We start from the raw sequence: 17,689 nt of genomic DNA on the forward strand, positions 1-17,689 counted from the left end.
CTTCCTGGTAGTGGCGCCTGCCCTGTGGAACGCCCTCCCAGCAGATGTCAAGGCAATAAACAACTATTTTACTTTTAAAAGACAACTGGAGGCGGCCCTGTTTAGGGAAGTTTTTAATATCTGATGCTGTATTGTTTTTAACACTCGATTCGGAGCCTCCCAGAGTGGCTGGGGAAACCCAGCCAGATGGGAGGGGTATAAATAATATATTATTATTATTATTATTATTATTATTATTATTATTATTATTATACTGGCCTTCACAAGAAGATCTCAGGGCGGTTCACAGAATAAAACACAGGATAAGAACATATAAGTAAAACAAAACAGTGAAACAATAACTCCCTTTCCCACAGACACATTTCAAAGGCTGTAGAATATTAATCAGCCAAAGGCCTGGTTGAAGAGGAGCATTTTTGTCTAGCACCTAAAAATATATAATGAAGGTTCCAGGCGAATCTCTCTGGCCCGCTCTCATATTGCCACCATCCAAACCTCTCTGGAATGGAGGACACAGAGAAAGGCCTCAGGTGACAACCACAGGTTCTGTTCAATATGGGGAGAGGCAAATCTAAAGGTATTGAGGTCCTGAGCCATGAAAGCCTTTATAGCCGAGTATATAGAGTCCTGAGGGATGCGGGTGGCGCTGTGGGTTAAACCACAGAGCCTAGGACTTGCCGATCAGAAGGTCGGCGGTTCGAATCCCCGCGACGGGGTGAGCTCCCGTTGCTCGGTCCCTGCTCCTGCCAACCTAGCAGTTCGAAAGCACAACAAAGTGCAAGTAGATAAATAGGTACCACTCCAGCGGGAAGGTAAACGCCGTTTCCATGCGCTGCTCTGGTTCGCCAGAAGCGGCTGAGTCATGCTGGCCACATGACCCAGAAGCTGTACGCCGGCTCCCTCAGCCAATAAAGCGAGGTGAGCGCCGCAGCCCCAGAGTCGGTCACGACTGGACCTAATGGTCAGGGGTCCCTTTACCTTTACCTTTATATAGAGTCCTTGTGTTCTTATACAACCTCTGTGGTCCTGCATGAAACTTTGGAGGGTCAACAGGACTCTATAATATATCTGCTTCTTATCTGCTGTTGTGGTTCAGTAGACAAGGACATGGGTGGGGTTGCTTTGTTCTATGCTTTTGGCTGTTCTATTGTTTTCTCCTTAATTTTTGCACTGAGATTACAGAGAATCTTGACTACGTTGTGCCAACATTACATTGGTGCAACTGGGGCATTGGCTTGCTGGGAACAATAAGATTGCAGATTATAGCGGACTAGCGAAAGGGTGGGTGATTTTATAGAGTGGATGTATTTGGTTGTTGCTTACCTTCGTTTGGCGATATTTTTTATTTTTTATTCTAAAGTAACAAACTCTACCAACAAGTGTAAAAAAATATGGAAAAAACAAAACAGCACAAGGACAGAGAGGTACACAAGCCATTGCACAGTAATGTCTAGCACTAGTCTCAAGTTCTGTATTAATATTTGCTTTTCCACAAGCATTCATTCTTGACCCTGTGCTTCCTGACCTGTTAAATGTGTCAGGCTTTCTTCACTGTGAGATGTAATTGGTTGCTAGGTGTACAAACAGGTTGCTGACAAGGGCTTAACATGGGAGAAATGCCAACCACAAAGTGCCGTGAGGTGACTGCCTCACAAAATCTGACAAATTGTGGATGTTGTTTAAAAGCAGCAACTTGTGAGTTATTCCAATTTCTTTTTGACTGTGGAGCAGAGTGCCACTTGGACAGCCTGCCTCAAACATCAGACTGTATTGGGTTAGCCTTGACAGCAACAGATGGGTCTACCGTCTCTATTTTAGTACAACTCCCTGTTCAAACAGGTGACTCTTCTGTCGTCATGCTTTCTGGGTTTGGAGGAGCTACCATTGCTAGGGAAGCTGATGGCTGGAAGTAATTTTATCCACTTCAAAAATATATATATAGTTGCTTTATGTCACTTGCACAACCATGTTTCCACACCATAGCCAACACAGAGCATTGCTTTTGTAATTGATGTGTGCGATGATGATGGTGATGATGACGATGACGATGATAATAATTTCATTGCTTTTAGATCCCACATTTTACCTTGGAAAAAGAGTTCAGTTAATCTCTGCAGCAATTGTGCAAGGTAGGTTTGGCTGAGAGGCAGTGACTAGCCCAAGATCACCCAGTGAGCTTCATGGTCAAGTGGGGATATAATAATAAAAATAAAAATAATAAAAATACCCCGCCCGTCTGGCTCAGGTCCCCAGCCACTCCCAGGTCCTAGTCCAACACTCTAACCCTGTACAGTGGTACCTCGGGTTAAGTACTTAATTCGTTCTGGAGGTCTGTACTTAACCTGAAACTGTTCTTATCCTGAAGCACCACTTTAGCTAATGGGGCCTCCTGCTGTCGCCGTGCCGCTGGAGCACGATTTCTGTTCTTATCCTGAAGCAAAGTTCTTAACCTGAAGCACTATTTCTGGGTTAGCAGAGTCTGTAACCTGAAGCATATGTAACCTGTAGTGTATGTAACCCGAGGTACCACTGTAGTTCTCAAAGGGTGTAGCTTTAGAGAATGGCATGTGTGGTGGGAAGATTCAAGGACTCAAAAACCCCGCATTGAAACATTTTAGCGTAGTATAGTTTCAAAGTATTTTTTTGTTGGATATACAACCAGAAACAGTATCCATGCCTCTCTTGGAAAGCATTGGCTACAGTTCTCCGTGACATATTGTTGCGAACAGGGATTTTCAACTCTTGACAAATCAGTCCCCATTTGGGCCAGCTGCATATTCCTGCATTTCAGGGGGCTGGACTAGATGACCCCCAGGGTCCTTTTCCAACTCTACAATTCTCTGATTCTATGAAATATGAAAGATCAGAAAACAGAAAAGCTGCTTTGCTCTGATGAAGAGATGAGAGTTTGCCTCAAATTAGACCTCATATACAGCAATTGAGGCTACCTGGCAAAAACAAGCTCGCACTTCTCACTGAGTTTGTATACCTACTTAAGGTGCATATGTAAGCGACCAGTTTATCATTATATTTTGGGAATGATTCATGTTCTTACGTAATGTAGCTGCACCGCTTTATACTTTCTGGATTTCCCATGGTGATAGCTGTGTTCTGTGTTACAAAGTGAGCATCGCTCAGTTTCCCTCTGTTTTCCAATGTTTTTCTTCTCTATAAAAAAAAAATGTGGTGTGGCACAGGGAATTTTTTATTCTGAAAGTGTAGCCCAGAGAAGAAAGTTTGAGAACCACTGCTCCAATCACTACACAGAGATGTGCGCACACCAATGTTACAGGCAACCAATGAACGGCTTCTGTGATGTCACTGGTCACAAGATACCCAACTTCCTCTCTGTCCACCTCTATCAGTTTTTAAACTTTTATTAGGCTATTACCTAAGCAGCAACTGTTCTCTCATGCACACCCAACACACCTCGAGAGCATGGACTTGCAAAGGGGATAAAATTCTCAGGTCCTGCTATCTGTGATGCCTCTGTTCTACCTCCACGGTCAGAGACAGTATGCCTGGGAATGTCACTTGCTGGAGAACACCATTGGGGAGATCGATGCTGCACTCAAGTCCTGCTTGGAGGCTTCCCATAGACATCTGGTTAGCCATTGTGAGAAACTAGATCAGGTGTCAGCAACCTTTTTCAGCCATGGGCCTGATCCACCATCCCTCAGACCATGTGGTGGGCCAGACTATGTTTTGGAAAAAGAAGTCTGAACAAATTCCTGTGCCCCACAAATAACCCAGAGATGCATTTTAAATCAAAGCACACATTCTACTCATGTAAAAACATGCTGATTCCCAGACCATCTGTGGGCTGGATTGAGAAAGCGATTGGGCCGGATTCGGCCCCGGGCCTTAGGTTGTGTTATGTATTGAGTTGAATAGGATCCAAAATGCAGCAGTCTGATTGGTCCTAGAACAATAGGATTCAGAATGCAGCAGTCTGATTGGTCCTAGAACAATGCAGCAGTATGATTGGTCTGCAAGAGCCACCCAATCCAGCTCCAGATGGAAGTGAATCCACAACCTGATTGGCCTACAGGAGAATTCTGGAATTAGCCAATCACATGAAGCCCATTGTGTAAATAATGTAGGTATATAATGCAGATACTTTGGGGAAACTTTCATTCCTCCTCACCACTATGAGCTGAATAAAGAACATGAAATCCACTCTCGACTCCGAGTATATTTCAGGTTGCCTACCCCTGAACTAGATGGACCTTTGGTCTGCTCCAACAGAGCTATTCTCGTGCTCTTATGTGGACAGGATATCATACTTGGAGCTGGATTGTGACTAATATGAACACAGTAGTATGGGTTGTTTATCATCCGGAACAGACCTTCATACTAAGAGAGAGGCACTGCTATCAGCCAGGAAATTTTCCTGCACAGGGACCATTGCAATGGGGGCTCCCATTAATTTCAATAGGTCTTGCAAAGGAAAATTTCCTGGAGGATTGTGCCCATAAGAGATATTCATGCTTTGAAGTGCAGGAAGAGCATTTTGATTGGCCTCATTGACCAGAACAAGACAGTGGACAACGCTACAACTTTTTCCTTCCTCTTACATTCACATGTGCATTCATAACCTGCGACAAACCTCCGTGGCTGGCACAGGTCTGGAACAGAACAGACCCTGGGCTCCAGAGCTTGGAAGAAAAATCAACGGACATTTAAAAATCGCAGCTATGCAATGTAATATATTCTGATGACCTGTAACCAGTGGTGAAAAGTAGGTTTAAGGCCAGTTACTGCATAAGAGTATCCCAAGCCAGAATTAAGATTGCCGGAAGAAATATCAACAACCTCAGATATGCAGATGACACAACCTTGATGGCAGAAAGTGAGGAGGAATTAAAGAACCTTTTAATGAGGGTGAAAGAGGAGAGCGCAAAATATGGTTTGAAGCTCAACATCAAAAAACGAAGATCATGGCCACTGGTCCCATCACCTCCTGGCAAATAGAAGGGCAAGAAATGGAGGCAGTGAGAGATTTGACTTTCTTGGGCTCCATGATCACTGCAGATGGTGACAGCAGCCACGAAATTAAGAGACGCCTGCTTCCTGGGAGAAAAGCAGAGACAAACCTAGACTGCATCTTAAAAAGCAGAGACATCACCTTGCCGACAAAGGTCCGTATACTTAAAGCTATGGTTTTCCCAGTAGTGATGTATGGAAGTGAGAGCTGGACCATAAAGAAGGCTGAACGCCAAAGAATGGATGCTTTTGAATTATGGTGCTGGAGGAGACTTTTGAGAGTCCCATGGACTGCAAGAAGATCAACCCTATCCATTCTGAAGGAAATCAGCCCTGAGTGCTCACTGGAAGGACAGATCCTGAAGCTGAGGCTCCAAGACTTTGGCCACCTCATGAGAAGAGAAGACTCCCTGGAAAAGACCCTGATGTTGGGAAAGATGGAGGGCACAAGGAGAAGGGGACGACAGAGGACGAGATGGTTGGACAGTGTTCTCGAAGCTACCAGCATGAGATTGACCAAACTGCGGGAGGCAGTGGAAGACAGGAGTGCCTGGCGTGCTCTGGTCTAGGGGGTCACGAAGAGGCGGACACGACTAAACGACTAAAGAACAACAACTGCATAAGAAGAGAGGAAAACTGCCTTGCGCTGTTATTGTTTACACTGTCTTACAGAGTGCTTCTCCAGGGCTTCAGGTAAGGTGCAATCCTAACCCTAACTGGTGATGCCAAGGATTGAACATGGAAGCTTCTAATGCTCTCCACCATCCAGCTAAAGCCCTCCTTCCCCGACCAAGATAAGGCTTAGTGGTAGAATGGGGATACAACCGTAAGCTAGAACACTTCAGTTATATTTATTGGGTCTGTGTTCCCAGAAGGCGGCCAAGAGAAGAGGCAACAGGATTATGCTTAAAAAGAGGATGATGCCACAGTCCAGGACTGCACAGGATCCCTGTCATCAGCCTGGGAAGGAGGCCTGTTTCTTGGTTCTCAGGATATGCGCAAACTGCTGTAGTTGCTCAGTGGCAAGGTAAAAGCACTCTGCCCATACTTAGATGCCCTTGTAGCTACTCAGTAACGTTGTTTAAAGGGGCCTTGGGCATGCAAAAACGTACGATGAAAAGGTGGGGTGTAAGAAACACATGGGAGTTGTTGGCTGTGGAAGAACCATGACTATAGCTAAACGTGTTTTTTTCTTCTTCTGGAAACCTCCTCCCCTTCCTTTTTTTGTGGGGGGGGGGGAGGCAGAGCTGTAGATAAATTCCATGTGGCAATTTTAAGGCTTGTTCCAAGGCGAAAAAGAATGAAGGGAACCTCAATTGCACTGCCAGCCATCTTTCCAGAAGCCCAGCTCGCGCCTTGAATGTCACATTTGTTATCTTCACCCCAGTTGGAGGAGGAGGAGGTGGATGCTTGCTTCCTCGTTATTTTCCTCCTGCATCTCGGTCCCTTGCCCTGCCTGCCCTTTGTAGAACATGATCGCTGTGTGTTCCTCTTTCCCTGCCGGCCCCCCTCCCGCCTCCCCCCCCCCTCCGCCTTTCAATGGCTCCGGCTCTCCATTATGCCTCGCTCGCTTCCCAGGTACAGAGGCTCTGATTGGGTTGCCTCGCATTCCCCTCCATTCTTGCAAAGGACTCGGGGCCCTCGCTTGGCCTCCGCACTAGTTCTCTCCCTTTGTGCCGTTGCCTGGTAACTGGGAAAAAGGCGGGGGGGGGGATGGGACAGGCTCCAGGAGGGGAAGATGGAGAGAGGCGAAGTTGGGGGGGGGAGAGAGAGAGAGGAGAGAGAAGGAGAAAGCAATTGAAGTGTGTGCGGTTTGTGTAATCCTCCAGGCAAGGCTCTGCATGTTGATTAGTTGCAGGCCGGCGGAAGCAAAGACCAGGCGTGGAGTCCAGACCCGCATCCGCGGGAAGAACGAGTTGCGCTCTGCAAGGCGCGCAAAGAGCGCACGCCGCGCCGCAGGCGATGACGCAGAGGCTTCAGTAGGGGGCACTCTCCCCCCCCTTGAAAAAGCAAGGCTGGGCCTGGCACACCCCACAACCAGGGGGGCTTGAAGCATTGCTTGCTCTCTCTCTCTCTCTCTCTCACCCACAACTAGGGAAACAGACAGCCCAGCTGGGGTGCCAACTTGAGTAAAAAAAATTTTCGGGGTGGGTATGCCCAGTCTTAAGGGACGCAGGTGGCGCTGTGGGTTAAAGCACAGAGCCTAGGACTTGCCAATCAGAAGGTCGGGGGTTTGAATCACCGCAATGGGGTGAGCGCCTGTTTCTCGGTCCCTGCTCCTGCCAACCTAGCAGTTCGAAAGCACGTCAAAGTGCAAGTAGATAAATAGGTACCGCTCTGGCGGGAAGGTAAATGGCGTTTCCGTGAGCTGCTCTGGTTTGCCAGAAGCAGCTTAGTCATGCTGGCCACATGACCCGGAAGCTGTACGCCGGCTCCGTCAGCCAATAAAGCGAGATGAGCGCCGCAACCCCAGAGTATTCCGCGACTGGACCTAATGGTCAGGGGTCCCTTTACCTTTACTTATGCCCCATCCTGCACAATCAATCACTAGTCCTGGTGCACACCATTTGAATGGAAATGCCCATCAATTTGGCGGGGAGGGGGCAGTCCCCTCAAATATTTTGTGGGGAGCAAAGGGACCTCAGCACCTAGGAGTTGGCCCCTGTGCGCACACCATTTGAATGTCAATGCCTATCAACTTTTGGGGGGACAACCCCCTCAAATATTTTATGGGGGGACAAAGTTGGCTCCTATGCACACACCATTGGAATGGGAATTCCCATCAACTTTTTTGGAGGACAAACCCTTCAAATATTTTATGGGGGGTGAAGGGACCACAACCACTAGGATTTTGCTCTATGCACCCCAAGAACCTTTTGCCCCCAAACCACACGGATGCTGCGTACCGTATTGGGGTGAGGGAGAGATTTGGCTCAGCTGCTGACACATCAGTTGACAGTTTGTGCCGCAGAGTGATGTGCAAGTGGCGCTGAAGTCAGTGGGACTAGCGAACATGCTGAGGCATGTGCCATCTTGGGAGCAGAGCGTAGCTGAAAGGGCGGCTTAGTTTTGAGTAGTAACCATGCGTTGAACGAGGCTGCTTGCACATGAGTTATGACTTGGGAAGTTCCCACTCAAGTTTCATCCACAAACTCATAAGGGAATCTTAGGCAGGCAGCCACTGTTGTTTTGGGCTCCTCCCGAACGCACTGGCACTATGAACACAAACGGTTTTGTCTCAGCCTCAGTTTCCCTACCTGCAATATGGGGAATTGTAATATTGATTTGTCTTACAGGTTTGCTGTGGATCACAACTGTGAAGTGCTTTGAGTGTTGGAAAGCGCTATATGAATATGAAGCATAAACACTGAGGAAATGTACATTGAGCGCTCAAAATGGCAACTGGCTGTGCTTTTTTTCCCTAAAAAAAAAACTTTAGGGGCACTCTCATTTTCCCGCTGGGACCACATAACACCAGTCCTGAGAGATCTGCATTGGCTCCCAGTACGTTTCCGAGCACAATTCAAAGTGTTGGTGTTGACCTTTAAAGCCCTAAACGGCCTCAGCCCAGTAGACCTGAAGGAGCGTCTCCACCCCCATCGTTCAGCCCAGACACCGAGGTCTAGTGCCAAGGGCCTTCTGGCATTTCCCTCACTGTGAGAAGTGAGGTTACAGGGAACCAGGCAGAGGGCTTTCTTGGTAGTGGCCCCCACCCTGTGGAACACCCTCCCTTCAGATGTGAAGGAAATAAGCAGCTATCTTCTCTTTAAAAGACATCTGAAGGCAGCCCTGTTCAGGGAAGTTTTTAATATCTAATGCTGCATTGTTTTTAACATTTGATTGGGAGCTGCCCAGAGTGGCTGGGGAGACTCAGCCAGATGGGCGGGGTATAAATAATAAATTATTATTAATTATTCCTACTCACTGAAATACTGCCCCTCAATGAGGCCAAACTTAAAGGCACAAAATGTTTAGGGGTATGTATACATCTGCACCCCCCCCCGAAAAAAAGCACTGGCAACTGGTGCCATTACAGTATTATATGGCCTCCATCTAAAAACCGGCTCGCATAGAACTAGCATAGCAGAGTGGCTAAGGCTATAGTTCCAAAAGGATTAACTCAGGACTAGGAGTAAATTCCATTAAATTATGTGGTTTATTGTTCGTTGTGACACATGATGTAAATGTGCTATAAATCCAGCAGTCCACCGTCCAAATGTCCTGTTGTAAACTTACCTCAGAAGTCAGTATCTCTGTTTCATCTAAAATACGGGGATGAGAATAATACTGACCTACTTTATAGGGCTGCTGTAAGATTTAATAAAAACATATGAGAAGCATTTAGAATACAGTGGTACCTCAGGTTACATACGCTTCAGGTTACATGCGCTTCATGTTACAGACTCTGCTAACCCAGAAATAGTGCTTCAGGTTAAGAACTTTGCTTCAGGATGAGAACAGAAATCGTGCTCCGGCGGTACGGCGGCAGCAGGAGGCCCCATTAGCTAAAGGTGTGCTTCAGGTTAAGAACAGTTTCAGGTTAAGTACGGACCTCCGGAACGAATTAAGTACTTAACCTGAGGTACCACTGTACCAGTCTACAGGGCTACAGACATGCTAAACGTTGTTCTCAAACTCTCCTTGTAGCACACATGGCAAGTTAAGACAAAGATTTGATTTGCGATGTTTCTCATTTTTATTGCAAAGCAACTGTACGAACACAGTGTTCATGTGCAGTGAATTTCACAAACGTGTAATGCGAGTTCTGATCAGAAGTCTCATCTCGGCCCAGAGTTTTGCAATCTGCATTTCATTACTTCACAGTTTGTTCATTTCTAAGTATTTCAGAAGCTAGAATTTCAACCACGGAGTATGTGATTAGTCATGGTCACATCAAGTGAAGCATTTTAGTGGCTTAACCACATGCTGTGAAAAGTGGTGTAGTTGGCAGAGTATTGGCCTTACACTGAGGAGGGCAATCTCAACTTTCATTTGTAAAATGGGGATATTAATAATCTATCACCTAAGGCTGTAGTAGAAATGAAATAAATACCATAAAGCACTTTCAACATTAATGCAGTGCTCTAAACATAACAAAATGAAAATTATGAATGTAATGTATGCAAAGTACAGTATACTAAAATAATCAACCATAAAAAAACGCAGTGAGAATTCAGACATGATTTATGGCAAAATATATGAGTTGTTGTTGGTTTTTTTAAAAAAAATTCAGGTATAATCAATACCTTCTGTTCTCTTCACAGGGCTACAATTCCCAGAGTTCCTTGGGAAGAGGGACTGACTGTTAAATCACTTTGAGAGCCGTAGCTGTGTGAGAGAAATCGGCATCTCCCAACAACTCTCACCCCCTAAACAAACTACAATTCCCAGGATTCTTTGCGGGGAAGCCATGCCTGTTGAAATGACATGAAACCACTTTATGTGTACGGTGCTCATGCGGCTCCAGAGCCAGACAAGTGTGAGGAAGCCACATGGACCAGCTCCACTCCCATCTGCCAGCCATTCCCCAACCTCCAGCCATGTGAAGTGCCCTTGTGTGCATATGGATGTGTGTGAATAAAGCACCTCCACAGAGGGTTGCTGTGTGCATATAGAATCATAGAGTCCAACCCCCTTGCAATGCAGGAATCTCAGCTAAAGCATCCATGATAGATGGCCATCCAACCTCCAGGTCCACAAACTCCCAAGGGGAACCCTTCCACTGCCAAACACCTTCTGCCGTCAGAAAGTTCTTCCCAATGTTTAGTTGGAATTTCCTTTCTTGTAACTTGAAGCCTTCTGCCAACCTAGCAGTTCGAAAGCACGTCAAAGTGCAAGTAGATAAATAGGTACCACTCTGGCGGGAAGGTAAATGGCGTTTCTGTGCGCTGCTCTGGTTTCACCAGAAGTGGCTTAGTCATGCTGTCCAAATGACTCGGAAGCTGTACGCCGGCTCCCTCGGCCAATAAAGCGAGATGAGTGCCGCAACCCCAGAGTTGTCTGCGACTGGACCTAACGGTCGGGGTCCCTTTACCTTTACCTTTTTAACTTGAAGCCAGAGTAGGAGAAAACAAGCTTGCTCCATCTTCCATGGGACAGCCCTTCAGATATTTGAAGATGGCTACCATATCTCTTCTTCTCATACCTGGTAAACACATGGACAGCAGGGGTGGGACTAACCTGTACAGCCCTCTCAGCACATGTGGAGTTCATGTATGGATACCCCTCAAACTTATGTAGCAGCAAATGTAGAAGCCACACTGCAAGGACTCCCACAAGACTCTAAACTTCAGTGGCATGGATTTGAGCCCCGTATCGGGCAAAATATTCCTGCATTGCAGCGGGTTGAGCTAGATGACCCTCATTGTCCCTTCCAAATCTACGGTTCTGTGATTCTAAGGAGCTGAAGGACGTGGCAAGCTGAGGTGGCAGAATTCTGAATTACCATATTTTTCCATCTATAAGACGCCCCCATGTATAAGACGCCCGCTATTTTGGGGGACTCCGATTTAAGAAAATGGGGAGAGATCTATCCATGTATAAGACGACCCCAAATTTTGGACATTATTTTTTAGGGGGGAAACCTAGTCCTATACACGGAAAAATACGGTATTTCCGAGTGAAGGCAGGGGGTTATGATTATGAATGCACCATCATGTTAATAATCTTCCTGCATATATTTTCTGTTTGGGAAATTTTTATACAGAGAAGGATTCAAAATACGGCCCAGTCACCTTTATTTTGAAAAGGCGCAAGTCAGAATTCCACCATATCGGCTGGCCACTCTACCTTTGAATGATGTGTGGAAGGGTGATGGGGAACCTGTGACTTGTCCAAATATTATTTTTTTTATTAAATTTGCATACTGCCCTATATCCACAGTTCTCAGGGCATAAAATCACAATATAAAATGTTGGACTCCAACGCCCATCAGCCAGCAGTCAAGCATGATGGGAGTTGTAGTCCATCAGCATATGGCAGGTCACTGCTTCCCCTCCCCTGGATTAGAAAATCCCATACCTTTTGGAGGGACAGATTCAGGTTTGGCCTATACAAGGAACAGAATGAGGCAATAAGAACCCTGAGGTTAACTGTACCACTTCAGAATGCAGATGGGAAATTCCATTTTTAGTTCAGTGGCATGAGTTATTTATTTATTTATTTTTTAAAGCCAAGCAAGCCACCTTGTGAGTAAAATAACTTGGCAAATGAGGTGAATGTTTCTAGTCTAGCCTGTTTCCCGCTGTTCTAACTTTCAGGGAGCTTTTAATGTATAAGGTGAACGTTTCTAGTCTAGCCTGTTTCCTGCTGTTTCAACTTTCAGGGAGCTTTTGATGTAAGGGAGAATTCAAAAAGATCTCCCATCGGCTACATTTGTAGACCTGACTTAACTATATAGCAAATGGAAGTGACATTATTTAGTCAGTCAGTCAGTCATCAGTCAACCTTTAGCCAAAAGATGCAATTGGGACCCACTTCTTATTTTAAAACTGGTTATTTTGTGCATGTGGTAGTAGTGCTTTTGTAGCAACCAAGCTTAGACCATGCTCCAACTCAAAAATGGTTCCTGGCCCACTAGATGCCAACTAATGGCTGCGTGTAGGTATTAAGCTTAATTGTTGCTTTTAATTGTGTGTGCAAGTTGCCTGGAAACATTTTGAAACTGGGTGCCAAAGAAATCAAATAATTAATAATAATGTTCCAAGGTTCCTTGTTTCCTAGGCCCCAGGGATTTTAAATCTTCCTTCTCTGGCTCTTATGATGACTTATAATCTTGTGACTTTCCTTCAACCAGTCCGTTTTGTTTATGTCCTTTCTAGAAAAGTTGCATCTTCTTCTCCATGATTTCTTAGGGGTTTTTTTTCCCATATGTCTCTTTTCCCCCCTGAACAATAAATGTGAAATTGTTATTCATGTGTATTTTGGGGGTGGGAGTGCCTGACATTCCCCCCCCCCAGGAAACGCTTTTGTTATGGGAAAACTACATTAACATGCAGTTCCTGGAGAAATGCTGTCTTTCTCCCTGCTATCACTTTTTGTGTGACTACCGGGTAGAATATGACTGAACAAGTTTCACGGCTACCTCTTGGACCTGCCACCATGCAACATTGGTGGGGATGAGTGGCGTAACACCTGTGTATTTTGTACCATTCTAAAATTAAGCAAAATTAAACAACTTCTTCTTCTTCTTCTTCTTCTTCTTCTTCTTCTTCTTCTTCTTCTTCTTCTTCTTCTTCTTCTTCTTCCTTATTTAGATGTGGGGTTGCAGCATGTGGCCATCCAGATTTTGTTGGACTACAACTCCCATTAGCCTCAGCTGGCATGTTCATCGATCAGGGATAATGGGAGTCGTGTGTTAGGGGATGGGTAGTACCTCTGAAAGGGATGCGGGTGGCGCTGTGGGTTAAACCACAGAGCCTAGGGCTTGCCGATCAGAAGGTCGGTGGTTCGGATCCCTGTGAGCTCCCATTGCTCGGTCCCTGCTCCTGCCCACCTAGCAGTTCGAAAGCACGTCAAAGTGCAAGTAGATAAATAGGTACCGCTCCAGCGGGAAGGTAAATGGCATTTCCGTGCACTGCTTTGGTTGGCCAGAAGTGGCTTAGTCATGCTGGCCACATGACCCGGAAGCTGTACACCGGCTCCCTCGGCCAATAAAGCGAGACAAGCGCCGCAACCCCAGAGTCGGTCACGACTGGACCCAATGGTCAGGGGTCCCTTTACCTTTTTAGTACTTCTGATGGAGGACACACTGTGCTCCTCCTGGTGGTTTGTTTGTCCACCTTTGGTCCCACCCTGCACTCAGCTCTCACCTGTGGCTCCTAGGATCTGTCAGCGTGTGATAGTGGCCACACCCTGGGAAACAGCTTCAAATGGCCAGCTAAACCAGGTGAGGATAGCTGATGGATCTGAAATCCTTGGTGAGTTAGGGGCTTCCCCTGCATGCAAAGACAGGCTCTAGTGGATTTAGCGGACAAGACCAATAGTGGGCCCAGCGCTCAAGAACAGGCTTCCTCAACCTCAGCCCTCCAGATGTTTTGGGACTACAATTCCCATCATCCCTGACCACTGGTCCTGCTAGCTAGGGATCATGGGAGTTGTAGGCCCAAAACATCTGGAGGGCCGAGGTTGAGGAAGCCTGGCTTAACCCCACACAAATCCAGAGTGGAGTCCCTAAGAGTGCAACTGGGTAAATATTTGAAGGAAAATGCAATTCCTCCCCACCAAAGTCCCTGTTGTCCCAAGAGGGGATAATTGTGCCCCCTCTGCAAAGGTCTTGCTGGTTGCAGATCTTTTCCTTCAGGATCCATTTGGTTGCATGAAAAAGGGGCCGCACTCCTGAAAGCTCTTTGAGAAAGAAGGGCAGCAAAACAGTAAGCTCCCATAGCTGGCAGCCTTGAATGTCCAAAACCCTTTGACAAGTTAAATGACAAGAACGGCCAAATCTTAGGGCGGGGATTAGTGGCGCGTCTGAAGGCATCCTTGAATTGGCTCAGTTTATTACACCTCGTACTGCGTGCCCACCTCCTCCGTGGTGCCAGCCATCGCTACTTCTGCACAGGCTCCTTCCCTCGTCCTTGCCTTTTTCCAGAGCACAGTGTTTGCTCGGAATCCAGTTCCTACGGGATCCGATCCGTCTCTTCCTTCCTTTCCCCCGCTCCTAGATTCTGTTGCTCCTGAGTCTTGCCTTGCCAAAAAAAGCTCCAGGCATCTCCCATTCCTTTGTACTGGGGATTGAGAGGGGAGGAGAAATGGCAGGAAAGCTGGGAAGAGAAAGGAGGAGGGGGGAGCGTTGGGGGCAGGGGGCTTGGGGAGGAGGGGGAGGCAGGCAGCCAGGAGGACCTCAGCTCTAACCACAGCCATTTCGGAGCGTCTGTAGCCGGAGACAGATTAATATTCTTCCCCATTTTGTCGTTCTCTTCCGAACTCCCTTCTCGTTCTCGTTTGAAGGGGTCTCCCTTGAAACCACCACTGCCCCCCATCCCCCCAGATTTGCACGTATGCTCTGGAAGGAAGAGAGAGATGGCATAGCCGTCCGCGGAAAGGTGCCGCTCGCGAGCTTTACGCAGCCCCGATCCTATAGACATCTTGCAGAGCCTTGGCAGCAAACGCTCTGCAGCCCAGTGGGAAACTTTCACGGAGCTGGGTACCCTCAATGCGACACCCCCCCCACTCCGGCACAGTATGCAACGCCAAAACATGTGGGTCCATAGGAGCCAGTTCATAGGGGCCGAGGTACCTTCACCCAACCCCAATAAAATATTGGAGGGGGCTGCCCCCCCCCCAAGTTGATGGCTATTGCCATCCAAATAGTGTGCGCGCGCGCACCGTGTCATGTGATCGATTATGTGGGGCGGGACTTACCTGGGCCCCCCAATATTTTATTCAAGTTGGCACCCCTGTGTGGGTCAGTACTGCGCGCAATGGGGGGGTGAAGGCCTGAGAGAAGGCCTCGTATCCTTGGGCACCCCATCACCCCGTCCCCCTGCACCCGTCCGCCTCCATTTCTCTCCCGCGATCTCGCCTTTGCTCGCACCAACCCCTTCCCCCTCCAGCCCCACCGCCTCGCCTTTTAAAAAGCGTTATATAACATGTCCCGACTCCTGCGCCCTCGCCATCGTTTTGCTTTAAGGCGCAAACAGTTTTTCCCCCCTGCTGGCGAGCGGCGGGTGCAATCGATGCGCTCTTGCGCGGAGAGGGAGAGGGTGTTGTTGGAAAGAGAGGGGTGGGGGAGAGGGAGAGAGAGAGAGGGAGGGAGGGGAGGGGGCTGCTTGCGCGTACTGGGCTCTTCGGAAATGGGAGGTGGCCAAGGCGGCAGGCGGCGGGCGGGCGCTGCGATGGGCGAGCGCGCAGGCACGGGCGGCGGCGCCTGAACCCGGAGGCGGGGGGGGGGGGGCGCCGCCGACAGACGCCACTCGGAGGCTGGAGGTACGGCGGGGGAGGGGGGGTGCGATTCTGTTTTCCCGCTCCCCCATCTTTGAAGTCCCGGGGAGAAAAAGGAAGAGGAGGAGGGAGGGAGGGGAAGACGGAGTTGTGCAGCTGCCGCCGCCGCTGCTACAGCTGGCTCTCCGAGCCTCTCCTGCGCCTCCTTCTCCTTCGTTCCCCCCTTCATTCGACCTCGCTGCCGGAGCCCGGTAAGTGCGAGGAGCCCGGGAGCCCCATCTCTCTCGCCTGCTCGGCATCCATTCGACACCGATCGTGCGTTTTGGGGCGAGGGAGGTGGGACGGCGAGCGGGCTGGCGGGCGCCTGGCCATCTCTTCTCATTCTCTCTCCGTAGAGGAGGATGGTTGCGGAGAGGAGGGCGCGAAGTAGGGAAGGGGGTTGTCAGAAAGCAGGAGGGATCGGGCGACAGGAGCCCCACGCGCAGGAGAGAAGGTACCCCCACCCACCCTAGCCCGGGAGGTCGTGGTTTAAAAGGCACCCGAGCGCGAGCGAGCGAGGGAGCGAGCGCGCGCACACAAAACACACACCGCTGCCCAGGCTCTTGGCGACTCCCGTCCCCATAAGAGCGCTGGCTCTGCGGAAGAGATCTTTTAGGGAGCCCCTAAGAAACGCCTCCCCGAAGCAGAGATGGCCAACTCCACGGTGGAGCCCCGTGGAACAAGTCCACTCCCTGCGCCGGATCCGTGGGGCCTGACAGTAGAAGACGCCTAGAACCCCCGGCAGAGTAACCCCTTGATGATGCTGAACCTCCAGGAGAACCCCAAAGAGAACATCCACCCCCCCAGCTTAATTCTACCCCTTCACCCAAGCTGCATTCTGCCATAGGAGATCCCCTATTAATCTAGAAGCTCCACTAGACCTCATAGAACCGATTCCTGCAGCCCGGCCAGAGAGCCAGGAGTCTGACATTCCAGTGTGTCCTTCTGGAGAGTTATAGTCTAGTAGCGCTATTCCTGGGTGGGGGGTGACAAGGAGGGTGCCTCTTATGAAGGGCAACGTCTGGTGCTTCACACCCTCCACGGAGTAGATGGGTCCTGTAAAAACCTTACCGCGCATTTCGCTTATTTGTGCAAATGAATGGAGACTGGAATGTGCAGGCGAGGCCACAGCACCTCCCAAGCTGTGGTCTTTTCCGTGGAAGGTGGCTTCTGTTCAGTCTTTTCAGTGACAGCAGGAGGACTTCTCAATCTCTCCTCTTGGAAGAAGGTTTCACGTTTCATAGAACAGGCAACCCTGAAAGGCCGCGATCCAGTAGAACATTAAGGAGATGTTGCTTCTCTCCAGAGCCACCCCCCAGTACGTCATGCACCTAGCGACAGAACCCAGTGACTGGAGGCGCCTTCTCAACTCTGTAATAATACTTAACAGTTCTGAGGCGCTATAGCGCTTCACAGACAACAGTCCAGCAAAGTAGGCCGCTTTTCTTGCTTTACAAATTGGAGGTGGGAGGTGAAGGATGAGGTGGTGGCGTCTTGCCTAAGGCTACCTAGTGAATTCCAAGATGAGGCAAAATTTGAACATTAGGCTTCCTGGCTCAGTACCTGGGGGGGGGGGGGAGAGAGAGAGAGAGAGAGAGAGAAGGCTTACATCAGTAGGCAATATGGAAGCTACTGCTCTAGGTGTTTCTTCTCCAGTTGTCCTACAGACACATCCACAAGACTGCAGACAAGAGACCTCCCACTTTTCTTAGTCCGTATAGTCCAGAAAACAGTCAAGGTTGCAATCCATTGAAATTAATGAGTCTGAGTTAGTCATGTCCAA

At 48.4% G+C, this 17,689-nt stretch overlaps 1 protein-coding gene across 3 annotated transcripts in view; it reads left to right on the top strand.

Annotated features, from left to right (window-relative positions):
- Window positions 1-15,812: 15,812 nt before the first annotated feature.
- Window positions 15,813-17,689, top strand: part of LOC310752488 (atrophin-1-like) — a 31,517-nt gene continuing 29,640 nt past the window's right edge. For 2 of the 3 annotated variants that reach the window (XM_083592904.1, XM_083592906.1), the window contains exon 1: window positions 15,813-15,912. The gene's annotated coding sequence lies outside the window, so the exon portion shown is untranslated. Of the gene's footprint in view, window positions 15,913-15,932; window positions 16,119-17,689 lie in introns of those variants that run through there. The other variant, XM_083592905.1, reaches the window with a different exon arrangement.

Source organism: Podarcis filfolensis (genome assembly GCF_964270895.1).
Source record: "Podarcis filfolensis genome assembly, chromosome: 17".
NCBI classification, from domain to species: Eukaryota; Metazoa; Chordata; class Lepidosauria; order Squamata; family Lacertidae; genus Podarcis; species Podarcis filfolensis.